At 37.9% G+C, this 24,788-nt stretch overlaps 1 protein-coding gene across 4 annotated transcripts in view; it reads left to right on the top strand.

Moving 5' to 3' along the window:
* LOC124721188 (GTPase-activating protein and VPS9 domain-containing protein 1) overlaps positions 1 to 14,011 on the top strand; it is a 362,758-nt gene extending 348,747 nt beyond the window's left edge. For 2 of the 4 annotated variants that reach the window (XM_047246031.1, XM_047246029.1), the window contains exon 31: positions 12,696 to 14,011. The gene's annotated coding sequence lies outside the window, so the exon portion shown is untranslated. Of the gene's footprint in view, positions 1 to 10,442; positions 10,568 to 12,695 lie in introns of those variants that run through there. The other 2 variants (XM_047246032.1, XM_047246030.1) reach the window with 2 other exon arrangements.
* Positions 14,012 to 24,788: the final 10,777 nt, after the last annotated feature.

Raw genomic sequence — 24,788 nt, 5'->3', positions numbered from 1 at the left:
GCAGCCACTACGTCAGTTGAGAGTGTACACACCCTGCACTATAGTGACAGGAAAACGAAACCTGTCAACATATGAACATGCAAATGTTCAATTCTGTTTCTCTGCTAAGTATCTTGTCAGTTTTATAGTGTTCTCAAGTATGGGTTGCACAATTATGAATGCCCATGAGTTGTTGAAATCAATATTCTGCAGCTTTTGTAATTATTGAATTTCATGGGGGAAAGAAAAATAATGTCCAGAAACGTGTAAATCAGATCAGCTCCCTGATCACAGGTGGTAAAAACCTGCTGCTTCTAAACAGAAACAATCGTTTGTTTGAAGGCTTAAATGGGACCAAAAGGAGAAAACAAAGACCGTTTTGGAAAAAAACTATCCAAGTTTTAGCAAAAGCAGACAGTCCCAAACTCCACGTCTTTTAAAAGTCAGTTTCAAAGCACTAAGGCTTCATTTTAAGGCACATAGTGTGACAACCTTGTAAATTTGCACATCTAATTTAGATGCAAATTTCACCAAAAATGGATGCTACATTTTCAGATTCCTAGTAATTTCCTTAGCATGGGATGACAAGTGTCGCATACTTTTTGAAGTCACTTCATAATTATTATACCTTACTATCAGCCAGAAATGTTAAGCGTAGCATTGGCATTCCACCATTGCCATTACTTACCATCAGATTTAATGGAGCCAAAGGAAATGTTAAGTCTTTATATGTAGGTAAAAATTGGATTGAAAGGGGTTTTAACATTGTTGTTTGCCTACTTCTAACTTTGCTAATGGAACCACTTGTCCTGAAACTACATCTATACTCTGCATGCCACTTAACAGTATGTGATGGAGGGTACTTTGCATACAATTTCCACATCTGCCCACCTCTTTCCTGCTCCAGTCATGAAAGATACATGGGAAGAATGATAGTTGGTAAGCCCCATGATATTTTTGTGAGATACACATCAGAGGAAGCAAAATATTCGTAGGCATGTACACTACTCTCGAAATTTTAGCTGTAAACGTAACAGTATACCCTCTTTCATCATTAAGGGCTTGCAAGTTTCTGGGCTTACACAAATTTGGCAAGAATGAATTACTATTAACAATTTCCACAGTGATCCATTTACACAGGCTCTTTTCCTTGCGGACTGACACTTTTCAAGGAGTTTCCTGTATTTTTTTAAATAAGTCAGGAGGAAAATAGAAAGGTAGTAAGCTATTTACATCAAAGTTTGAAACTTCCTCTTTCTAATGCTTTTTTACAATTGTTTCTTGAATATAAATGATACTTATTGAACAGTTTTGAAAGTTGAATGTTTTCAAAAAAGAACTGTAACTTCTAAAACCCATTCTTTTGAATGTTTGCAAGAAACAAGCATGTACAAAAGAACATATTTTATGGAAAGTAACATGCATACAATAAAAATTCAGCACAAATGTGCAGCTTTTGTTTTATCAAGCATAATTTACTTGTGTATGGTACTCTCTGAAACAGTTTTGTACACAGAGACCCACATAACACTGCTTACGCTGCCATTGTGTTTATTTTCTTACTCTTTTCCCAGTTTCTTTTTTTTCCTTTATCTGCACAAACTTTACAGCACCTTGCTGCATTTTGTTTACATGCTGTAGCTGCGAGCTTTTCTGTGAACTGTTGGCCGAACGCTCTATCTACACTTGGTGATTGCCCACCTTTTGAATCCTGACTAGCTAGCTGTTTACGAAGGCCTTGATGGAGCACACCATAGATGTTGTCTTTTTTGTTGTTTGTTGGTACACAACCCAACTATCACTACTACTGAAATAAGCAAATGAAAGAAAACCTTCTTCCACCATTTCATTGTCTTCTAACAGAAAGGATAATAGCTTGATAACTGGTCAACTCTGTCTACTCCAGTTTTCTCTTGTTAAAGCCTCTTATAACATCTGGTTTACATCTGGCAGCTTGTCCTCCTTTGCTTCTGGTACTGGTTACAGTTGAATTTGCTCAATGTCTGCTTGTAAGACAGAACGTGAGTCTGATTGACTTTCATTTAACCATAAGTAAATGTCCCTTCCTCCAAAACATCATTTCCCTTGTCCTGAGCTTCACATTTTTGATTTCATTAGGTAGATCCTTCCTGTTCTTCATTACAAACTGTACACGCAAGGTATTATTCTGCCACAGAGTGTCTAATACAGTAGGGCTTGTGTAGTACCTGTCCATGCAAATGCAGTGTGCTTTGCCTAAGTGATCTCCATACAACCCCCCAGTTACACTGTTTGCTTTAACTGTGTAAATTTTACAATTCAAGGTGTAAGCTGCTGAGTCACACAGCGAACAAAAGTTCGATTCTGTATTTATTTGGTTTGTTTTTCGTGTAAGCTGTAAATCCTATTCTGCTTCTGAAAGGGCATATTTCTTCATCAGTTGTAAGATTCATGTTTGGTTTATTCTTACACTTTGTGACAAAAGAACTGAAAAGGGCCTAATTTTGTGCATTGGATCATCATGTTATCATCCAAAAGCAACATAAACAAAATGGAAGTGAATCTATCTCTACTGATTAGCTTTCTTGCCCATGAAGTATTTAGAAATGCATCCTTTGACCAATAGTCACTTATTTTTGGTAACTTCGCTACTCTCATATTCAATAAAATAGAGAAAACAAATATATTTTGTGTGTGTTTACTATTGGCCATCAGTACCACATAGAATTTCTCTACATAGGCTGCTTCTTATTCATATCATGAATTTTTAATCCTTCATGCCTGTTTGTTTCAACTTTTATTGCTTTTATCATCTCATTATTGAAAAATGCTGAGAAACATCCAAATTCAGTACAGTTGCAAAGTTACACCACTAGCATCATTGAACGCTTGTAAATCAGGCTGGTTGTCAACTCTGAACCAGTTGCTCACATCAGTAACCAAGTTTTGTGATCCACAGGACAAGCGGCAGTACTAGGGCCCTCATCTTTATCTGTCCATGAATAAATAAATACACATATAAAAAGATAAAAGAACTGTATAAAATATTTTGAGGCAATATTTGCTTTTATAGTAACATGTATATTATTTCATTACAGTATTTTTCAGTAATATAAAATCTGTATTAGTTGCCTGAACTCTTGGAACTGTTGCAAAAGATGTCTGCAGGTTCATAATCAATATCCACATCACAGTTTTCCTCCTCTGATCCAGAAGAACCATCAAAAACTTCCATGTTCCTAACACAACACAAACATGCAAAGTGAACAAAGCCCAAATCAGAGGTTAAAAAACCATTATGATGCAAATTGATCATGTGTTGTCTACACTCAAGCTGCAGACTCATAATGATGGAAAATATATAAACTATGCTTGCTGCCAGTTTCAATGAAAAAACATGCAGCATATGTTTACCATATTAAAAAGTATGGGAAGCAAAACAGTGTATGGCATATGGGATCTGCACAAACAGCTGAGTTTGTGAGAATGTATTGAGTACAGCCTTAGTGTGGAAAGTGTTAACAAAACTTACTTAAGGAAGCACTTTAGGTGCTTTGCATGATTTTTTTCCAAAGAACTAACTATTACACCAAAATACAGTAAATTTAGCTTTTGGAATTAAGAGGAGTCATCACTCGTGGTGGAGTCGTTGAACAGGGTAAAGCTACTCACGGTCTACGGTATTTGGCGTGACGTCTGGTAACTCAGACGAACAAAAACTGAAAGGGACGGACGTTACTACATGGTACCATTGGAATAACATTTAAAGGTGAAATATGTACACGCAGAAGGTTGGAGGGATTGGGACAAAGATGGACTCACCTGGTGGTGAAGGGGGCCAGCACAGCTGGACAAAAGAAACTTGTTTCTGGGCACGCTTGTTGGTCAAGTTGTAAGAGAGCAGCCAGGAAAGAAACAGTAACATAAGTCACCTGGCACTTCTTGCAACTCACTAAGTGTCATTGCACTAAAACATTTCACTGTGCTAGGTAATCCAGTGACTGGTACTGTGGGAATGGACAAAGCATCTGGCATCAGACTTTGCAGGATTGCAATAAAAATACTCTGACGAATCACAGTTTGAAAATGGGTGCAGAAGATGTGGTAGAACTTATCTCGTTAGCCAGACTGTAAGTAAGCATGGGAAACAGAACACCAGCTTGAAACCTTACTGTTACGTGAAATCTGGTGATGCATGACAACTAATGATACAAACCACAAGGCATTATGTGAGAGAGGCTGATGAGAGTGCAGCCAGGAGATGTTACCTTATTAAAGCAGTACAGAGACTTGTCAGCAACAGTTAGGGTTGCATAGCTTCCAGAAGGTGTAGCAAAGAGCTGCCTGCAGTGGAATTGACCGGCATGGGTGCTGGGGGAATACAGTGACATGTCAGCTAGCAGGAGCTTCGCTGATTGCTAATTTTTTGCTAGCGCAGCACGTTGTCTGCTGCTATCAGTGGAAGCCAACGAAGGGAACACCTGTCTTGCAGCACATTCCACTGGAGTTGGCTCTGTGATGATTTTGCTCAAGCACATTGAACATGTACCAAAATGCACTGCTCATCTTTGGATCTTCTCTATTTCCTCTATCAATCCTGTACGGTACAAATCCAAGACTGGTAACCAATAATCAACTGTTGGTCGAACAAGGGTATTTCAATCTGCCTCCTTTGTGGGTGGGTGAAACTTCATGACGATTCTTTTAATGGATCTGTCTGACATCTGCCTTCCCTGTAGTTTATTTTATGTGATGATTTCACTTTAAACTGTTCTGTAATCATACTCCCAGATATTTTATGGATGTGACTATTTCAGTGATTGTTCTGCAATCATGTAATTAAACAGTAACTAGCAAATCTGGCTGTGCTTTGCAATTGCTAAATATATCTGGGAATTGGATATACGTCCAAATTTCCTTCTGCCTCCCCACCCCCTTTGCCCATCTCCTCATCACTCCTCTATTTGTCTTCTTCCTCCTCCTCCTCCTCCTCCTCCTCTTCTCTCTATCCATAACAGTCCCCTCCTATCTCTCTCCATTTGCTCCTCTTTCCATCCTTCTCTTTCCTCTTCCACCCACCCTCTGACCTTGAGCCTTGTTTATTGTTATTGCAAATGAAACCTTGGCTGGAAGTTGCATTCACTTAAAATTAATGGAAAAAATGGTTGGTATCATTAGTATGTGAGGTATGAAAGAGACCTCTCAAGTTTTTGTATCTCTGAAGATAGTAGCTTGAATGACAATATTTTGCATAGTTTTATTCTGTGGATGGGTAGGACTACGGTGTTCTGAACAAATCAGATTCCATAGTAGTATTCTAATCATAAGCTAACAAGCCATAGAAACTACTTCCTTATTTCCATTAAAACCAACTGTTATTTTTAAAAAAAATAACATATAAGAAAAAAGAATATATTTGAGAGAAACCATTGGTCTGATGGTTTAAGTGCCCTGCTGTTGTTGTTGTTAAAACTGACAGTGAAAAATTAACAAAACTTGCACATTTTCACAGTACAGCATTTTATTTCTCACATTTAGTTTTAACAGAAAACCTGGATATTGTTGTGTGAGTCTCTGTCAGTATAAACATTTATTGGACTAATATGTAAAAATTGAAAGTAAATTGGTCAAGCAGTTTCCGAGATTTTTGCCAGCAATGTTTCCCCTTTATACATAAAATATGTAACCTGCGTCTGTCCAAATGTGTATTAGAGTATTGTGTAAAAATTTGGGACAAGAACTTTCCAAAATTTTTGGTAACGAAGTTAAATGACAACTTATCTTTATATAGGAGCAATCGGCTACTTTTTACAATGCTATTTATGTATTTAAACTGTGCCGTTATCGGTTTTGAACTGATAGGTACATCTTCAGACGGCTAGTACACGTTTTACATTACATTTCATGTATTGTTTCCCCACCTGAAGAAACTTCCTTGGGATGGTGATGCCCTACTACCAAAACAAGATGTGAGGCAGCGTCTTTTTAATTGTAATTGTGCCTCACGACAATTTTAAGTGATGTAAACAAATCCAGTGCACTGGAATGTAATGGCGCGGATTCTTCATTGTAAGTAACTGAAACATCTTCCATTTAATAATAATAATAATTTGTTTACATCACTTAAAATCGTCGTGAGGCACAATTACAATTAAAAAAACATTGTCTCACATCTTGTTTTGGTTGTAAGGCATCACCACCCCAAGGAAGTTTTGTCAGTTGAGGAAACGATACACGAAATGTAATGTAAAACATGAACCAGCTGCCTGAAGATGAACCTATTGGTTCGAAACGGTAACGGCACTATTTAGATAAATAAATAGCATTGTAAAAAGTGGCTGGTTGCTGTAATCTTCTTTTTAAGAGTCAACCTATATTTTGCACATAGCCACGGGCTCAAAATATCAGTTTTTGAGAAAATAGTATATTTGTTTATGGTGAGGGTCAACTGCCAATTGCTGCACTAAGCATTGATCCTCTGCAGGTATTCATGCATTTCACTACAATTTTCTAGTGTCGCAACTTCTCTGTATACAACAGCAAAGTCCACAAAAAGCTTCATGGAATGTTCGACGTTATCTCCTAGGTAATTTACATATATTGTGAAAAGCAATGATCCTGTAACATTCCCTTGGGATATGTCTGAATTTACTTTTATGTCTGAAGATTACTGTCGGTTGAAAATGATGAGCTGAGTTATGTTTGCTAGAAACTCTTCAGTCCAGTCACACACCTGGTCTGATATTTTGATTTTGTATGCCCATATTTTGTTCATTAGGAAGCAATATGGAATTGTATCAGATGCCTTCTGGAAGTCGAGGAACACAGCATCACACTGGGTGCCGATACCCTCCCGTTCTGGGTCTTGTGGACAAACAGAATGAGCTGGGTTTCAAAAAATCATTATTTTCAGAACCCATGATGATTCCTACAGAGGACATTTCTGATCTCCAAAAATGTCATAAAATGCCAGCGTAAAACATGTTCCAAAATTTTGTGTTCAATAACCCTCTTTGAAAACTTGAGTAACTTGTGGCTTTTTTTCAAATCACTAGGAATACATCACTCCTTCAATGCCTATGGTACACTCGTGCTAGAATAGAAGCATGTTCTTTAGCACCATCCATGAAGAATCATATTGGTACCTCATTAGGTCGTGCAGCCTTTCCTCTAATTCCAGTTGATTTTCTTTCCCGTGGCCACGTATTTTGATATGTCATTTTGACATTTGTGCAATGTCTTAAAGGGACCATACTGAGCTCTTAGTGAGTGAAACAGTTTTGTAGAAAGTGTTCAGTATTTTGGATTTCTCTCTGTTATCCTCAGTTTCAGTTCTATTGTGGTCGCAGAGTATTTGAACAGCTGACTGTGATGCATTTATTGATTTAACGTAATACCAAAACTTGTTAGGAACTTGTCAAGTCAATTAATAACTTTATCTTTGAGTTTGTTGAATGCTTCATGTGTGGAACTCCACACACTAGTTTCGGCCTCATTCAGTTCTTGTTTGTCTGGAAGGCTCAGCTGCATTAGGAAGGCTTTGGCTATATTAAAATTTGCAGTGAAGCTCTCTTAGCTTCTGTAACAGCTTTCTAACATGGCTGTTGATCCATGGCAGGTCTTTCCTACCTCTTACAATTTTGCTCAGCACATACCTGTTTAAGATGTACTGTACAATATTCTTGAACTTTGTCCATTTGTGCTTAATATTTTCATTTCTGGAGATAAATTTCCCATGTTTGCTGCTCAATAATTAATCTGAAATATCTCTCTCTCTCTCTTTTCCATTCTTGTTAAGCAGAAATATTTTCATGCTTTTCTTTACATTCCTATTTACATCTATATTCAGTGATGCTGTAAAAAGCGTATGATCACCGATTCCCTGTTCTACACTAACTGTATCGAAAAGTTGAGGCTTGTTGGTGACCAGGAGATCAAATATGTTACCTTCACAAGTTGGTTCTCTGATTAGTTGGTCAAGGTAATTTTCAGATGAGGTGTTTAGAGCAGTTCCACATGATTCCCTATCTCTACTACCTGCCTTAATCACAATAAGGGTGGCTGTTGGAAAAAAAAAATACTTTGCCCATATATTCAGTTTTATATAGCTATAGACCCACACCAGTCCCTTGTCATGATAAGGAAATTAAAGTTCATGGGAGGTAGCCAGTGTACCTTGAATGTCTATAGGAGAATTAATTGTATTAATGTGAATAGGGATGTTAACGTCTGGTGTAATCATGATAAGAAAATGTCATTATTACCCCTGAACAACAGTGAGGACCAAGGGACTTTGCAATGATACAAACGATTTGCTTTAGTTTCTCACAGATAAACAGGTGTATGACAACACCATTCCCATTGTTCTCTCAGTATAACCTTACATCATTTTCCTTTCCCCTCCCCCTCCCCCTCCCCCTCTTTACACATCTAACAATCTGATATGCCACTCTATGACCATCATCTGCGCCACTCCGCATGTGATAAATACCTGACAGTTACAGTTGTTAGGAACTTTTTTATTCCCGTGCTTGAAGCTCTCTGTGTTTGAGCTGAAACCTCTGTTTGTACACCATGCCATGAAACCTAAAAGTTGGAAGAGCACCATAAATCCAATAGTTTGATGTGATCTTTGCAATCTCATTAGAAATTATGAAATCATTATCTTGACTCCCATCTTTCTGCTGACATGGTGCACACCACGCCGCAGCATATAATCCTGTCAGTTGCTCCCTAAGTTTAGTATGTCCAGCCACATGTGATACAGAATTATAATAATTATAGCCCACCAACTGGAAGTATTTTCACCCTCTTGGATTAGTCCTTCCAATTGAAAGAAAAAGGTCCCTCCCATCAAGTTACTCAAAATCAAAATCCACCCTTTTACATGACATTTAATTATAAGAATCCTAAGGAAATTTGTTCACCCGTGACATAGGCCATTTGCAAAACCCATATCCAACAAATTCTTGATTGTTGCTCATTGATCTGGAACACTTACGAAGTTTGAACATTGGAAGAGGGAGAGAATGTTCAAAGGAGATCTTTGCTATCCTTCCTGGATTTGTATAATCAGGGTGAGAATGCCATAGAAATTATCAACAAATACCAATGGGAGATGCATCAAGAAAAATGTGCATGGTGAAGGGGCTTGCTGTCAAAATTCCAAATGCCCATGTTCCAGTAAGAGTCAAGAAACTTCCTCTGAAATATCTTTTGTCCCAACCCGTATTATTGCCATCTGTGTAGTGTCGCATGGAGTGATGGTGACCAGAAGTGAATCATTTGCAAATTACTTGTAACTGCATGCATTAAGGTATGGTTCACAGTCTCCTTCCAATGAAATTATAGAATTCATTGTTGCTGCAATTGTGTGTTGTCATTGTGTGCTTCTCCTTTCCTTGTGTACTGGTATGTCAGTTCTGGCAGCTTACTGTCAAAGCCACTTATACTATTACCTCTATTGTATGGCTGTATAAAATCTTAAGTTCTCATGTACTTGACAATTTCTTTCACTCATCAGAGGGTTTCAATCATCGTTTCAGGGTCACCATATGCAAGTGATGTCAGTACTGAAGTGCTTTGTCTTGTCCTTGAAGTGATAATCTTGCTTTGAAATTTATTCATTGTCATTGTGAACAGCCACATTTCAGGGTGTCAGCATTTGAGAGACGTGTGACATGAAATAAAGTTGGCTGTACCTTGCAGTGGTCCATAGAAGTGCTTTAGAAAAATGTCTGGGGCCTCAAGTTACAATTTACTACGAAATGATATGAAACTCTCATACTGCTAGATTTATTTGTATGTCGGTATGACTATCAAGCCATATTTAATTTTAAAAACAATTTATTTGTAATGAGGAAAAAACTGACACTTTATTGACACGGGATGTTGCATAAAATATGTGATAAGCTATGTTTTTACTGTTTCAGTCTACATGTTTGAAAAACAAAATGACAATTATCTGCCAAAATACAAGAGAAAAGAGGTCTGAGGACTCTCAAGAAAGACATTCACTGTTAACTTCCAAGAGTTTTTAGCATAATTCTGAATAATATTGGCAAACCTGTGTTACATCCCTTTTACTCTTGTTTGTGGTATGGAATTTTGCAGTTAGTTGTGTGCGCATGCCCTTGCCTGCGCATTTGTGTTTGTGTTTTTTTTTAGGATCACTTGGATTTTTATTTTGTGGCAAATAGCGAATATCTTTTACATTCGTGATCTCCTGTGTGCGGATAACCTCACTGTAGTGGTAAACCTCACTGTAGTGTGTCCATCAACTGTAAAACAAAACAAAACACACACACACACACACACACACACACACACACACACACACACACACACAACCTCCTTGTGATTTTGTGTAGGTATTGCTACATGGCATATGTAAAATTCTGAAAGGCTACATTTAAGAATCTCTAGATCTTTGGCTTTCTGAGAAGTCTTTTTTGAAAGTAGTAGACATTAATTTTTGACTGCAGGTCCTACAAAGCACCCTCATGTTTAAACCATATTGATTTGGTCTTCTGTGTATGGGACACCCTGCATACTGTGCGCAGGAATGGTTTTTCCCTACCAGCTTATGCAGTGAAGCTTCCAAGTAATATTTCAATATATTTTATGTAATCTAATTAATTTCACTGCACAGTTTTTCCCAGAATTTATATGCTTCCTCAGAATTTTATTTTTCTGTTTCCATTATTGATTGGACCATTTCCGTTGTTGTCAATGGAAATCTGAACATTTAAGAGGTGGAAGAGAGAAAGGAAATGAAATTTGGTGATGAAGATCAATATTATTCTATTTAAGCTGAAAGCTGTCCCAATGTGTGGTGTCTTTCTCTTGATTCCCTTGCCAGGTTTCACACGGAAATAGCTATAGTTCCCAGCATCCACAATTCGATCTTCTGTGAAGCTTGGCTCTTATATGGAGTATGTTCGAATTTTTTATTTTTGTTATTTGTTTATGTATTTTTAATTTTAGGGTTTCAATGGTGCTTGGTATTTTTGGGTCACGACAATCATCAGGCCCAGTTGTGTTGCCAACATCAATGTTACCACTTCAAGAATTATTTTCCTTTGGAAGTTTGCATCATGTTTAACTATTGCAAATTTTAGTTTGGGAAAACTTGGCAGTGTTTCACTGCTACATTGAGGTTTGCAAGTCCCACAATACACATATACACACACATTCATCTGCACAGCTACATTCTCCTCTCTGTGTGTGTGTGTGTTTGAACTTCCCATTACCATGTTTATTATTGAACTTTTGCATATGTTGGTTTAGCGGGTACACAGATAGAATCTTAATTACATTAATTTAAAAGAAGTCACTTTCTGCTTCTTCTGAGTGTACTAGCTGATAATAACCCATTTCACTGGGGTTTTAGTTTCGTGTCAGTAGTTTTATACATGTAATAATGGACATAAAAACTCCAGTGAAAGTATTTTGTTTAATTGTTATTATTGTTTATTAATTATTATTATTTTTGTTGTTGTTGTTGTTGTTAATATGAGAAATGTCCCCCCTATAAGGTCTTTACACCAAATTAAATCCTTCCTGTTGTTCCAAATGATTTCGTTTGGAAGCATGCATTATAGTGTCCTTTCTTAAGAAACGGTGCCTACTGCACAGTAGGCACAAAACAAAGCATGAATTTGCAAACAGACAAATGTTAATTGAAACAAAATGAAATATAATCGTAGAACCTGCCCAAAAATGCCAAGGAATTTTGTTAATATGTTTAGGCTGTTAGTGGCACAAAAATCAGACGGTACTTCACAAAGGTGGGGGGAGGAAAGTGGGGGGAGGGGGGGTTGCCATCATTCGGTAGGTTTACCACTCCTATGACAAAACAGCAATTATTATTAGTGGTGTTAAACAGCAGCTAAAATCCCTAAAACTCAATGAGGGCCCAGTAGAGCCTTTGTCAAATTCTATGCAGAATGAGTGAGTTAGCTCTGTTCTGGACCACAATTTACCACAGATCCTTTGAATCACAAAAAATTTCAACAGATGAAGAAGAATACAAATCATTTCTAGCTATTACCCACAGCTCTGCTGTCCTGTACCATCCATCTCTATTTGTTGCAGTATTTTAGTACAAATTCTGGCTTTAAACATAATGACCTACATGGAACATGATGTTGATAGAAATGAGCATGAGTGTTGAAAATATCCAGCGTGCAAAAGTCTTTGAACACGGATGAAGGAAACACTGTTTATTCAATATTCCTAGACTTTTGAAATACTTTTGATTCAGTACCACAAACAAAACACTTTAGTATGGGATATCTAATGAGATTTACGACTCGATGGCAAATTATCTGACAGGCAGGAGACAGCACATTGTCCTGGATGGAGAGTCATCTACAGACACTAAAATAATGGATGGTGTGTGCCAACGGATTGTAATGGAATGATTATTGATCATGTTATAGATTAATGATTTGCGGGTAATATTTGTTGAAATCTCGGATTTTTTTTGCATATGATGCAATTTTCAGGTAAAAATTGCTGTTCGATCTTGATAATATCAGCCTGTTGCAAATATTGGCAAATAACTATTAACAGAAAATTGTCAAATTCTGCAGCCAAGAAAACGTAGAAACAATGTATCGTTTGACTACATAATATATGATTTTTCTGCAGTTTGTTAGTATTAGATTTTAATTTAGTTCAGTATGTGGCCTGCTATTTCATGTTCTCTTATTTAAATTATGTTTTATTTTCAGATTCTTTTACAAGAAACGCAAATGCACACACACTCAATCCATTGGTTTCATGGAGTTAAATGATTTGTTGACATTACAAATGGTTTATTATTGTTGTATTTTGGTTTAGGAAAATACCATTGTATTCACTGTGTTGTGTTTTCCATTCCAAGGAGATCAGATCCTGTAATTCTTCAAACAGTGAACATTGCAAATTAGTGTACTAAAAGTTATATATCCTATCAAAGTTTCTTGGCACTTAGTAACTATTGATTATGATGTGTGTATATTTATGCTATAATCTGATTGCATAGATGCATTTGCTAAGGCATTTTTTTTAAAATTATGCTTTATTTGTAAAATATATTGTGTTTAAATAATTATTTTTTGTTATATATATTAGAATGACTGTAAAAAAAGCTACTATTTTATCATTTGTTTATAACTTTCCAAATATGTATACATGCCTTGTATTCCGTATTTTAAATTTCTTCAGACTGAATTCCTCTTTGAATCTCTGTTAATTGTTGGTTACTTATATATTACCTTTCGTCAATTTTTTTTCTATTTTTTTCTCATATAAACTTTAATTACCACTGAATACTTGTGGTTATAACCATGTTTATTTATCATGTATCCTCTATATTATACAATAGGGTGATAATATGTGAATATATTATGTTTTATGTATTAATTTTTGTATGGCATATATTGTGTATAATATTTGTACTGCATGCAACCGTGCCTTTGGAAATCAACAATGTGATATGTAAGGCCACTATATTTTCTGTACATAAAAGGTGTTTGAAGTATTTGCTTCACTAAGTGGCCTTGCATAAAGATGTTTTCATCATTATTTTAATGATTATTTTAATTTGATACTCTAGTAGTGCATTGTCGGAGAAATAGCTTAGAAATTATTAGTTTGAAGTAACGAAATAACACTGGCTGTTCTACAAAATTGAGAATAATTCTATCCATGAGCATAATTATATTTACTGCAGTTTTAGACAGATTTTGAGTATGCGGTGGTCACAATAATTGAATGAATGTCTTGCTGCTAAAATGAGCCATTGCCTGACATGTCAGTTAACATATCATGAGTGATTTTTTTTATTTTTATTATATACAGATATTTATATATTAATATATAATTTTTTAATTGCGAGACCTTTATGTTGCTCAGAAATTGTTTCTCTATGTTATTCTCGTTGTCTCACCTATGTATCACCATTGCAGCTTGTTATATTCACAAACATATTTTTCTTAAAAGAATTAAGTGTAATATATTGGAACAAAGTTTCCTAAGTATTTTTGTTTGTTCCAAGGTGTGTATGTAACGCCTGCTGTTGATAATGAAATATTTGTGAAAAAAACTGAATATAAAATAAAAATAATAGTTATTTATAATCAATACTTCATTGTTGTATTGTTATTGTCTTTCCTATCAGTCTGCACTACTAATAACAAATAATGCTAGCTGTGACTAGAAAAAAGTACAAAGAAATCTGATGGGCAGAATTAAATACAAGACTATCATGAGAAATAATGTAAGTAACTGTTAACCGTTGCTTACAGTTGATTCGTTCCTCTTTCACAACAACCAGCTTTTATGGTTCTAAAGATGAAAAGCAATTTGTAAGAGACCATGAGTTGATACAGAAAATGATGACTGAAAATGTATTTGCAATTCAAGGACACATTTTTTCTCGACACTTACATCTTTCACACTTACCATACTTACCAAATGTAACCCACCCACTCTCTCTCTCTCTCTCTCTCTCTCTCTCTCTCTCTCTCTCTCTGTGTGTGTGTGTGTGTGTGTGTGTGTGTGTGTGTGTGTGTGTGTGTGTGTGTGTGTGATAGAGAGAGACACTCGATGGTTCTAAAAGATAGTAGTTGCCTGCTTTAGTGGTGTTTGGGGTTTTGTAACTAAACAAAATGTGCATTAAAATGATGTATCATAATATTCCATGTGGTGCACCAATAGAAGAGTGCAGTTTCCAAGTTATGTGCTGTGATTGAAGTTTGAATCTCTAGTGCTGTATGTGATAGTCACACGAAAAGATTACAAAATTATTCTTATTATTTACTTCCTGATGCCATCGAAGACTGGTTTCGGAGGGGGAGTGTATGAGGCAAGGTGAAGTAACTCTTCATACACATGATCCATAGGGAAACTGTTTTCATGGCAATGTCCCAGATTTGGCCAACAAAACATTTGTGGAGTATTGTGGAAAGCAGACTTGATGCTAAACTGTAAACACCCGCATCGCTAACTGCTCCCATTCCAGTTATGCACAAAACTCGTCTGCAATTGAACCAGGACTGATTGAAAACCCAGGCTAAAATACACATATGAGTGTGGATATTGTTGTAAAGCTGTAAAAGAGAAGGTTGCTCATCAGTACCTAGGGTAAGCCCATAGGCAGTCTTGCACCACAATTTCAGGTTTGTGTCTGGATAGTGCTTTACAGTGCAAGTAAGCCCAGACTTCACATACTAGCATTTCGTAAATACGTGATGAGACTTACAATTTCTATGGTTACCTTCCCAACCATATACTCACTCTCTCTCTCTCTCTCTCTCTCTCTCTCTCTCTCTCTCTCTCTCCATTTGGAGTTGACAAAATGATTTCATTTTCTCTGAAAGTTATTTCGAGCAGTTAGTCCATGAGCTCACGCGAACAGTAAACGGTTGTGAAAACACACTTGACCTCTTAGCAACAAATAATCCTGAGTTAATAACGAGCATCAAAACCTATACAGGGATTAGTGAACACAGGGTTGTTGTAGCGAGTTTGAGTATTGTAACCCCCAAATCCTCTAAAACTAAACGAAAAATATACCTGTTCAAAAAAGCAGATAAAAATTCACTTGACGCCTGCCTGAGAGACAATCTCCACTCCTTCCAAATTGATAATATTACTGTAGACCAGATGAGGCTTGAATTCAAAGAAATAGTATGAGCAGCAGTTGAGAGGTTTATACCAAATAAATTAACAAATGACAGAGCTGATCCTCCTTGGTACACAAAAGGGTCAAAATTCTATTGTAGAAACAGCGAAACAAACATACCAAATTTAAACAGGCACAAAATCCCCAAGATTGATAATCTTTTACAGAAGCTTGAAATTTGGTGCGGACTTCAATGTGAGATGCTTATAACAGTTTCTACAACGAAACCTTGTCTCATAACCTGGTAGAAAATCCAAAGAGGTTCTGGTCATATGTGAAGTATGTTAGTGACAAGAAACAATCAATGACTTCTCTGCGCAATAGCAATGGAGATTCTATCGAAGACAGTGCTGCCAAAGCAGAGTTACTAAACACATCCTTCTGAAATTCCATCACAAAAGAAGACAAAATAAATATTCCAGAATTGTAAATATCCTCGGAGTAGTGAAGCAACTTAAATCACTTAATAAAAGCAAGTCTTCTGGTCCAGACTGTATATCAGTTAGGTTCTTTTCAGAGTATGCTGATGCATTAGCTTCATACTTAACAATCACATATAACCATTTGCTCGATGAAAGATCCGTACCCAAAGACTGGAAAGTTGCACAGGTCACACCAATATTCAAGAAAGGTAGTAGTAGTAATCCGCTTAGAACATTATGAATTACTTAGAAGAAAACGGTCTATTGACACACAGTCAACATGGGTTTAGAAAACATCGTTCCTGTGAAACACAACTATCTCTTTATTCACATGAAGTGTTGAGTGCTATTGACAAGGGATTGCAGATTGATTCCGTATTTCTGGATTTCTGGAAGGCTTTTGACACTGTACCACACAGGCAGCTTGTAGTGAAATTGTGTGCTTATGGAATATCGTGTCAGTTATGTGACTGGATTTGTGATTTCCTGTCAGAGAGATCACAGTTTGTAGTAATAGATGGAAAGTCATTGAGTAAAACAGAAGTGATTTCTGGCGTTCCCCAAGGTAGTGTTATAGGCCGTTTGCTGTTTCTTATCTATATAAACTATTTGGGTGACAATCTGAGCAGCCACCTTAGGTTGTTTGCAGATGACGCTGTCATTTATTGACTAATAAACCATCAGCAGATCAAAACAAATTGCAAAACGATTTAGAATAGATATCTGAATGGTGCGAAAATTGGCAGTTGACCCTAAATAACAAAAAGTGTGAGGTCATCCACATGAGTGCTAAAAAGAATTCGTTAAACTCTGGTTACATGATAAATCAGTCAAATATAAAGGTTGTAAATTCAATTAAATACCTAGGAATTACAATTATGAACAATTTAAATTGGAAGGAATACACAGAAAATTTTTGGGAAGGCTAACCAAAGACTGAGTTTTATTGGCAGGACACTTAGAAAATGTAACAGATCTACTAAGGAGACTGCATACACTAGGCTTGTCCATCCTCTTTTAGAATACTGCTGTGCAGTGTGGGATCCTTACCAGATAAGAGTGATGGAGTACATCAAAAAAGGGCAGCATGTTTTGTATTATTGCAAAATATGGGAGAGAGTGTCACTGAAATGATACAGGATTTGGGCTGGACATCATTAAAAGAAAGGCGTTTTTCGTTGCGACAGAATTTTCTCACGCAATTCCAATCACCAACTTTCTCTTCCAAAAGCAAAAATATTTTGCTGACATCGACCTACATGGGGATAAACAATCACCACAATAAAATAAGGGAAATCAGATCTCGTACGGAAAGATATAGCTGTTCGTTCTTTCCACACGCTACAAGAAATTGGAATAAGAAAGAAGGTGCTTTGATGAACCCTCTGCCAGGCACTTAAATGTGATTTGCAGAGTATCCATGTAGATGTAGATTGTATTCTTAGCACCAGTTACAATCGTTAATACTGTGTCGCATGTGTTTGAGGGTTTCACGATCTCATGCTAGAGAGTGTATGTAATATTCTAGCGATCAGTGTATGTGAACAACAGTTTCATGTGTATCCGTAGTTGCAACAAATTACCTTAGAGACATTGGCCTATGGGCTGCATTTCCCTTTACTGTTGGCTAGCGACTGATGGTTTAAATAATGTTTGATTCCCTCTTTGTTTACCTTAAAAAGACAAATGTGTTGAAAGTGTCATCTTTGAGTGGCCATTCTTTCAAGTTCTTTGTGAGTCTTCAGAAATGAAGAAATTTGCAAATATAATTCAGAATAATGTGAAAATGGTTGAACTATAACACTGAAGATTAGAGAAGCATTCTGTAGCACATCTGACATAATCTTGGTATATTGCAACTTTAGAGTATGGTACAGGGCCAAGACAGAACACAGATTAAGAAATGAGTTTTCCTGTTAGGTGTGGTGAGGGAATGTGGAGTATGTCTGTAGCTGTTGATAATCCATAAAAGAGTGGAGATGTTTTTTGTCCGCAGTAAAAGAGCATATCTTTTATTCTGTGCATAAAATTTACTCATTGCTGCTGGTCAAGAACCTGAGGATGGTATGTGCTGTGTCTCCCAGCTGTGATACACAACGTTAGCATCTGAAAGCACCACACAACAGGCAAGCTCATTGTGGTGCCACACATAGTATGGTCAGTCACGTACTAGATCCACGCGTATGAGAAATTACTTCATGCTTATGCTACAACACTCAAATAGTCCATTCACGTAGCAATGATTACATCTTCCACCACAGAGAACACTGTAACCCGGAAATATTTGATACGCCTCCCAGATATACCACAGTTGTGCATTGATATGCTGGGTGCATTATTTAAGCAGTCACGTGCTGACAATCAGCCATTTCCAGCTCTCACAAGTTGCCTGCTTTCACCTACGGTTGTTGGACAGTTTCATCTACAAGCTAACAGTAGTTACCAATGAATTCCATCCACTGGACATTTAACACAGAGTGTTAGACTAGTCAGTCATCAACTGCTGTGTTGGGTCAGTTTAGGTTCGGAACTTTCACATCAGGGCCACACCTCACAAAGCAAATGCGGAGTGTATTTTCATGTACATTATTTTAATGAATGACTGTTTTTGTTTCTCGTGTGTTACCATAGTAATACTCTTTTAGATACTTTCCCTGTGATGTGAGTGTGGTAAGCGTACAAGTAGGCCACTTTCTTGTTGCCACAGAACTCTGCACGGAGGGTTCACTTCTTACTAACTTTATTTTGGGCACCTAAGTTATCGGTGAATACAGCATTATGCATTATGCTTTCTGGAAAACAGTTATTTAAAAATCTATAACATATAGCTTAGGTACCCTCCATGCCAGGAGTATATTAGACCCTTCTGATGAGTACTGAGATGGTAGAAATGTCCACGATGCAATTCTAGGAATGGTGATAATTTTTGAGATGCAAAAGTTTACTAAAGTTAAACTAACATGTTTGGTACACTGAATAAACATGAAATGTAGTATCTCAAACAGGAGATGAAACTATTTTTATTCTATTATGAGATGGAGGAACACTAGTGTCTTAGCTAACAAATAGTTCTAAGTTTGTATGCCCAAGATTAATACTGTGAAACGGATTGATTCAAGGAAAAGTGAATAACAGTGTATAGCCAGGTGTTAAGACTCAATTGGATAATAAAAGATCAATAAGTTGGTGCTTCAGTAAATACCTTACTTGGGTTTTTTTAAGTCTCTTTCTCAGAACCCTGAAGAGTTTGTTCATGTCATAAGCCCATTAATTAATTATTCAATTATTAGTGCTAATGCAATTGTTGATGCCATGGGAAAAGCAACTACCAATAAGAAAATTATGAATAAAACAGTTCAAGATAATTTATTTTTTGTTCAGTCTGAGTTGCACATTTTTAATTAGTTTACATGTTTCGATCACTCAGGATCATCTTCAGATCTAAAACAAAGTAAAACGAAATATTTACCACCTAGTATTTTAGAATAAGTACAAAAAAAGAATTGTAAATGAATTTAGAATTTACTTATGTAGTTAACTCAGCAACATGTCTATTCAGAACCACATATCAGAGTGCTGCAGTCAATATTTTTTAGAGGTACGTGTAGAAGGTAGGGGGGGGGGGGGGGGGGAGGGGTGCGGGGAATGGAATAGAGTTAGCAGGGCAGGGTGGCCACCAAAACTTGAAAACTTGGAATTTTCAAAATTATGAAAAAACCTTATATTTTATTTAAAAAGCTTGATTTTTTAACTTTTTTGGTACCATACTCATATCGGTATGCTATCAGTTTAAACCATCTGTGATATTTCAAATAGCATTTGAATATTCAAACAGGAATCTACATATTATGCACATACCCATTGGTGATCCAATGTTTACACAATGATTTGTAACTGTTTTACATTCGTAGAGCTGTGGCATGAGGTAGGGATCTGAGGAAGCAAATTGGTGCTACAGTGTGAAAGTTGAGGAGAGATGGGAGTATTCATTGCTTCAAAGTTGGCATTAAATACAGATCAAAGTTGGCATTAAATGCAGATCAGCTACTATGGTAGAAATACGTGAAAGTCATAAAATCTGTAGAAACGTTTTATAGAGATGTTAATATTCAGTTTAGTACTACTATACAATAGTTAGATTGCTGTCATTGGCAGCAATTGAAAACAAGACATCATAGTCATGAAGAGTAATGATTTGTACTGATGTGTATTGAACAGATGTATGGGGCAGAACGCCTGCTTGACAGTGACAGTCTGACATAATACACTGAAGAGCCACAGAAACTGGTACACCTGTCTAATATCGTGTAGGGCCTCCACGAGCACACAGAAGTGCCGCAACACGACATGGCATGGACTCTACTACTCTCTCAAGTAGTGTTCGAGGGAATGGACACCATGAATCCTGCAAGCCTGTCCATAAATCCTTAAGAGCATGGGGGGGGGGGGGGGGGGGGGGGGGTGGAGAGCTCTTCTGAACAGCATGTTGCAAGGCATCCCAGATATGCTCAATAATGTTCGTGTCTGGGGAGTTTGGTGGCCAGCAGAAGTGTTTAAACTCAGAAAGGTGTTCCTGGAGCCACTCTGTGACAGTTCTGACAGTTCTGGATGTGTGGCGTGTCTCATTGTGCTGCTGGAATTGCCCAAGTCCATCGGAATGCACAATAGACATGAATCGATGCAGGTGATCGGACAGAATGCTTATGTGTGTATCACCTGTCAGAGTCGTATCTAGATGTATCAGGGGGTCCCCTATTACTCCAACTTTACGCGCCCCACACCATTACAAGGCCTCCGCCAGCTTGAACAGTTCCCTGCTGACATGCACGGTCCATGGGTTCATAAGATTGTCTCCGTACCCGTACACGTCCATCCGCTCGATACTATTTGAAACGAGACTCGTCCAACCATGCAACATGTTTCCATTCATCAACAGTTCAATGGCGGTGTTGACGGGCCCAGGTGAGGCGTAAAACTTTGTGTCGTGCAGTCACCAGGAGTACACGAGTGGGCCTTCAGCTCTGAAAGCCCATATCGATGATGTTTCATTGAACAGTTCGCACGCTGACTCTTGTTGATGGCGCAGAATTGAAACATGCAGCAGTTTGTGGAAGGGTTACACTTGTCGTGTTGGACGATTCTCTTCTGTCGTCGTTGGTCCTGTTCTTGCAGGATATTTTTCCGGCCGCAGCGACGTCGGAAATTTGATGTTTTACGGGATTCCTGATAGTCACGGTTCACTCGTGACCGGGAAAATCCCCACTTCATCGCTGCCTCGGAGATGCTGTATCCCATCGCTCGTGCGCCAGCTATGACGCCACGTTGAAACTAATTTAAAAATTGATAACATGCCATTGTAACAGCAGAAACAACTGCACCAGACACTTGTTGTCTTATATAGGCGTTGCCGACCGCAACGCCGTATTCTGCCTTTTTACATATCTTTGTATTTGAATACACATGCCTATACCAGTTTCTTTGGCGCTTCGGTGTCTTATTAATGAAGAAGTTAATGCTAGCCACCGGTTTTACCGTGGGGTAATCCGCAATCCTGTGTCAATAAATCTTTAGCTTATGATTCCTTGCTTGGCCGTTTCGTCGAGCAGAGCGGCAATAACCTCGAGTAGTAATGAAATTAAATCAAGGCTGTAGTAAAATAATTATTCAAACAGGAGGAGACTAATGGCATTTTAGACATTTCTAACCCTCATTTAGTAGCGGTTATACATTTATCGCTATTAAGTAATTATTCAGCCTTTTTTTTTTTTAAATGTACTCTCCTGTTTGCATTTCCTTCCGTTCGCAACACTGTGTGACGTTTACAATAATTTTTCTTGCGTCTCCCTGAGTCGGATACGGATCAGGTTGAAACAGTGACTGTTTACTGCGCAGTGGCTACTTACCACAATGCCATACACCGTTGGATCGCCTTGCTCGGCGGTAGTTCCAAGCGGTACGAAGTACAGTGGATGCAGAATAAAATAAACACTTTCCTTCAAATGCGTTCGTGTATTCGGTAGTATTTTCTCTTTTAAGCAGTTGAATAAAGGTATAAACTCCCTTAACGACATAAATAAGTACTTCGCAGATCGTCAAATAAAAGAACGCGTGCTTGGTAATAACAGTTGGTGACATTGTAAAACCAACAATAATTGGAAAGGGAACGAACGGGACGAAATTGTAGTGCTGCTTTGAACAAGATAGCGCTAGCAGTTTATTTAAAATAGTGTTTTCGCCTTGGCGATGTTGAAATCTTAAAAATGTCGAACTCACGTACAAGCACAACGCAATATCGAAACGTCTTATGAGCTTCTATTTCCGTGGATTGCTCCTGATCCCAAAAGCAGTAGGAATGCTATTTGTACTTGATCAAAATTCCAGAATGGGGAAAAGGGCTTTGGAAAGTCACGCCGAGAGCATAAAGCACCAGAGTATCAGTGCAAATTTGTAAAAAGTCGCTGCATTCATGCAACGTTCTGAATCTTCAGCAATAAATTTCGACACAATCAATCGTACATCACTTCAAGCAATTTTTACTAGGAACTTTTACACAACTTATAACCTTTTAAATTGGTATTTTTAGTACCCGTTATATCTAAGATCGTATAAAATATCACAAATTAATTTATTGTTAAATATAAAAATCTGTGAAAATCAATATTTTATAAAACACATAAGCAACTTATCTTCGTTATTTAGTCGTTCTTCTGGAGAGAGACAATGGTCTTCAATGGTTTAGTTTAGGGACGAGGCAGTTGCACCACCCACCCCCGATTCCTGAAAGAATCGAAGTCCCATATATAAAACAACTCCAAATGTCTGAAAGAAACATACCGGTAATAAACAGGTAACAACTTAAAACGTCATGCTTGAAGGTGAAACGGTGAATATTTACGAAGCGATACTCTGTTTCTCTCTCATTATTTTATGACACTATAAGCGAGAAAAAGTTTAGAAAAGTTTTAAATATGGTGTAAAGTTCATTGGAAGTCGCTCTGCATTGTTCCCAAAATTTATCCGAGATGGCGGCGATAGATGTGGCAACATTGCAATGATATCATAGTACGAAGTTAAAATTTTGGTGGGAAAATAGGTCACTTGGGCTACCTCCATCAACCTAACACCCTCCTCTCCACTCTCTCCCCTCCGCCCTCTCCTCCCCCTCTCCTCCCCTCCTCAATCAAATGATGGGAAAAAAGGTCACTTGGGCTACCTCCACTAACCTGTCATCCAACCACAACCTCTTCCTTGGAATTGGTGGGAAAAGGACTCAGCATGTGCTGGGCAGCTGGACAGGATGGATGTAAGTCTTTATTTTGCATGCAGTGTTAACTTGAACAATTTGAGTTGCCACAGGCAGTAGCTTCATCCAGTGTATTCACCATGAGATCAGGAGTACAACTGACCTAGTACACAGTACTGCCACATGAGGGCACTGTTGTCCCATGGCGGTCTGGGAGAAAAATGGGATGGAAAGAATTCAGGCTGTATCCAGGTGCTGGAGAGAGGAAGGAGTGTACTTCATTTTCAGTGGGAAGTTGGAACATTTTATTTAGAGATGAATTTCACGTAGTTTATTTATTACGCTGAAACAAAACACTCGCTCTGACGTGCTTGGGGTCACAATGATAGCCCACAGACCTGCAAACTACTCATAAATTATCGAAATAATGCAGTACACTGCTGTACAGACACGTTCACTACGCATAAAACTGGCAAAATAATGCATGTATAACGTTCTGCAAACACGTTCACAAAGCTTAAACAGCAGAAATAATGCAGTGCACAAACACTACTTGCATGTAAAGACACTTTCAGACTATCGTTAAGAAATTCGACCATGACGTATCAGCAAACTGTTCCCTACAGAGTTCCAAGATGGAATGATGACCAGATGCATTCCTCCAAGCGACCCCAATGGGATACCCCATCCCACATGTGAGACACCTGTGGCTGCATACATGTTTATCCAGCCACCATGGCTGACGAATAGCTTTCATAGCTGCGGGTCCAGCGCCGAGCGAGATGTTTGCATAGCGACTCGCCCTCGCGGGATAAACTAAAAGGTTGTCAGTGTTGTACTGACATCACATGTCTATATAAATTAGAGCCCAGTCTTCCTTTCAGAAATCGTAAAGTGTCGCAGAAATAGTTAATGGTCGCTTTTGTTGTTGCAGGAGCTTTTGTGATGTCTCAGCTTGTCTGCATGGAAATTCTTGTCCTGACAGGACCTGTTTAGAAAAACAGCCCGGGATAAAACTGAATGCATTCTTCCTGAGGGTCCTAACGAGGCACTCCGTCCATCAAGCGTTACCCTTCCTGGAAATTGTAACACAGTGCTTTCAACATACGTCGCAGAAACGGTAAACGTTCTTACCGCTAAAAGCCTTCATCATGTCTGTGCATGCCTGCGAAAACACCATTAATTATTCGAAGCACTGTCCTACAGAATAGAAAAATGGCTGGCGTTTTCGGTGTCCTATTGCTGTTGGTCTGGAGATGTCCTAATGCCACAATGGCGGATGAGGGACAGCATCCTGCCAGAGATGGATAGTCTGCTTCAACTTGCTTGGAACACTTCAACAAAGAAGATTTCATGTTACTCAGAACTTTCTGTAGATACCTTTCCCCCATCAAATGGTTCAAATGGCTCTGAGCACTATGTGACTTAACATCTGAGGTCATCAGTCCCCTAGAACTTAGAACTACTTAAACGTAACTAACCTAAGGACAGC

This window comes from Schistocerca piceifrons, chromosome X, assembly GCF_021461385.2.
Source record: "Schistocerca piceifrons isolate TAMUIC-IGC-003096 chromosome X, iqSchPice1.1, whole genome shotgun sequence".
Lineage (NCBI taxonomy): Eukaryota > Metazoa > Arthropoda > Insecta > Orthoptera > Acrididae > Schistocerca > Schistocerca piceifrons.
The sequence above is the reverse complement of the archived record's forward strand: the minus strand, read 5'-3'. Positions and strand labels throughout refer to the sequence as shown.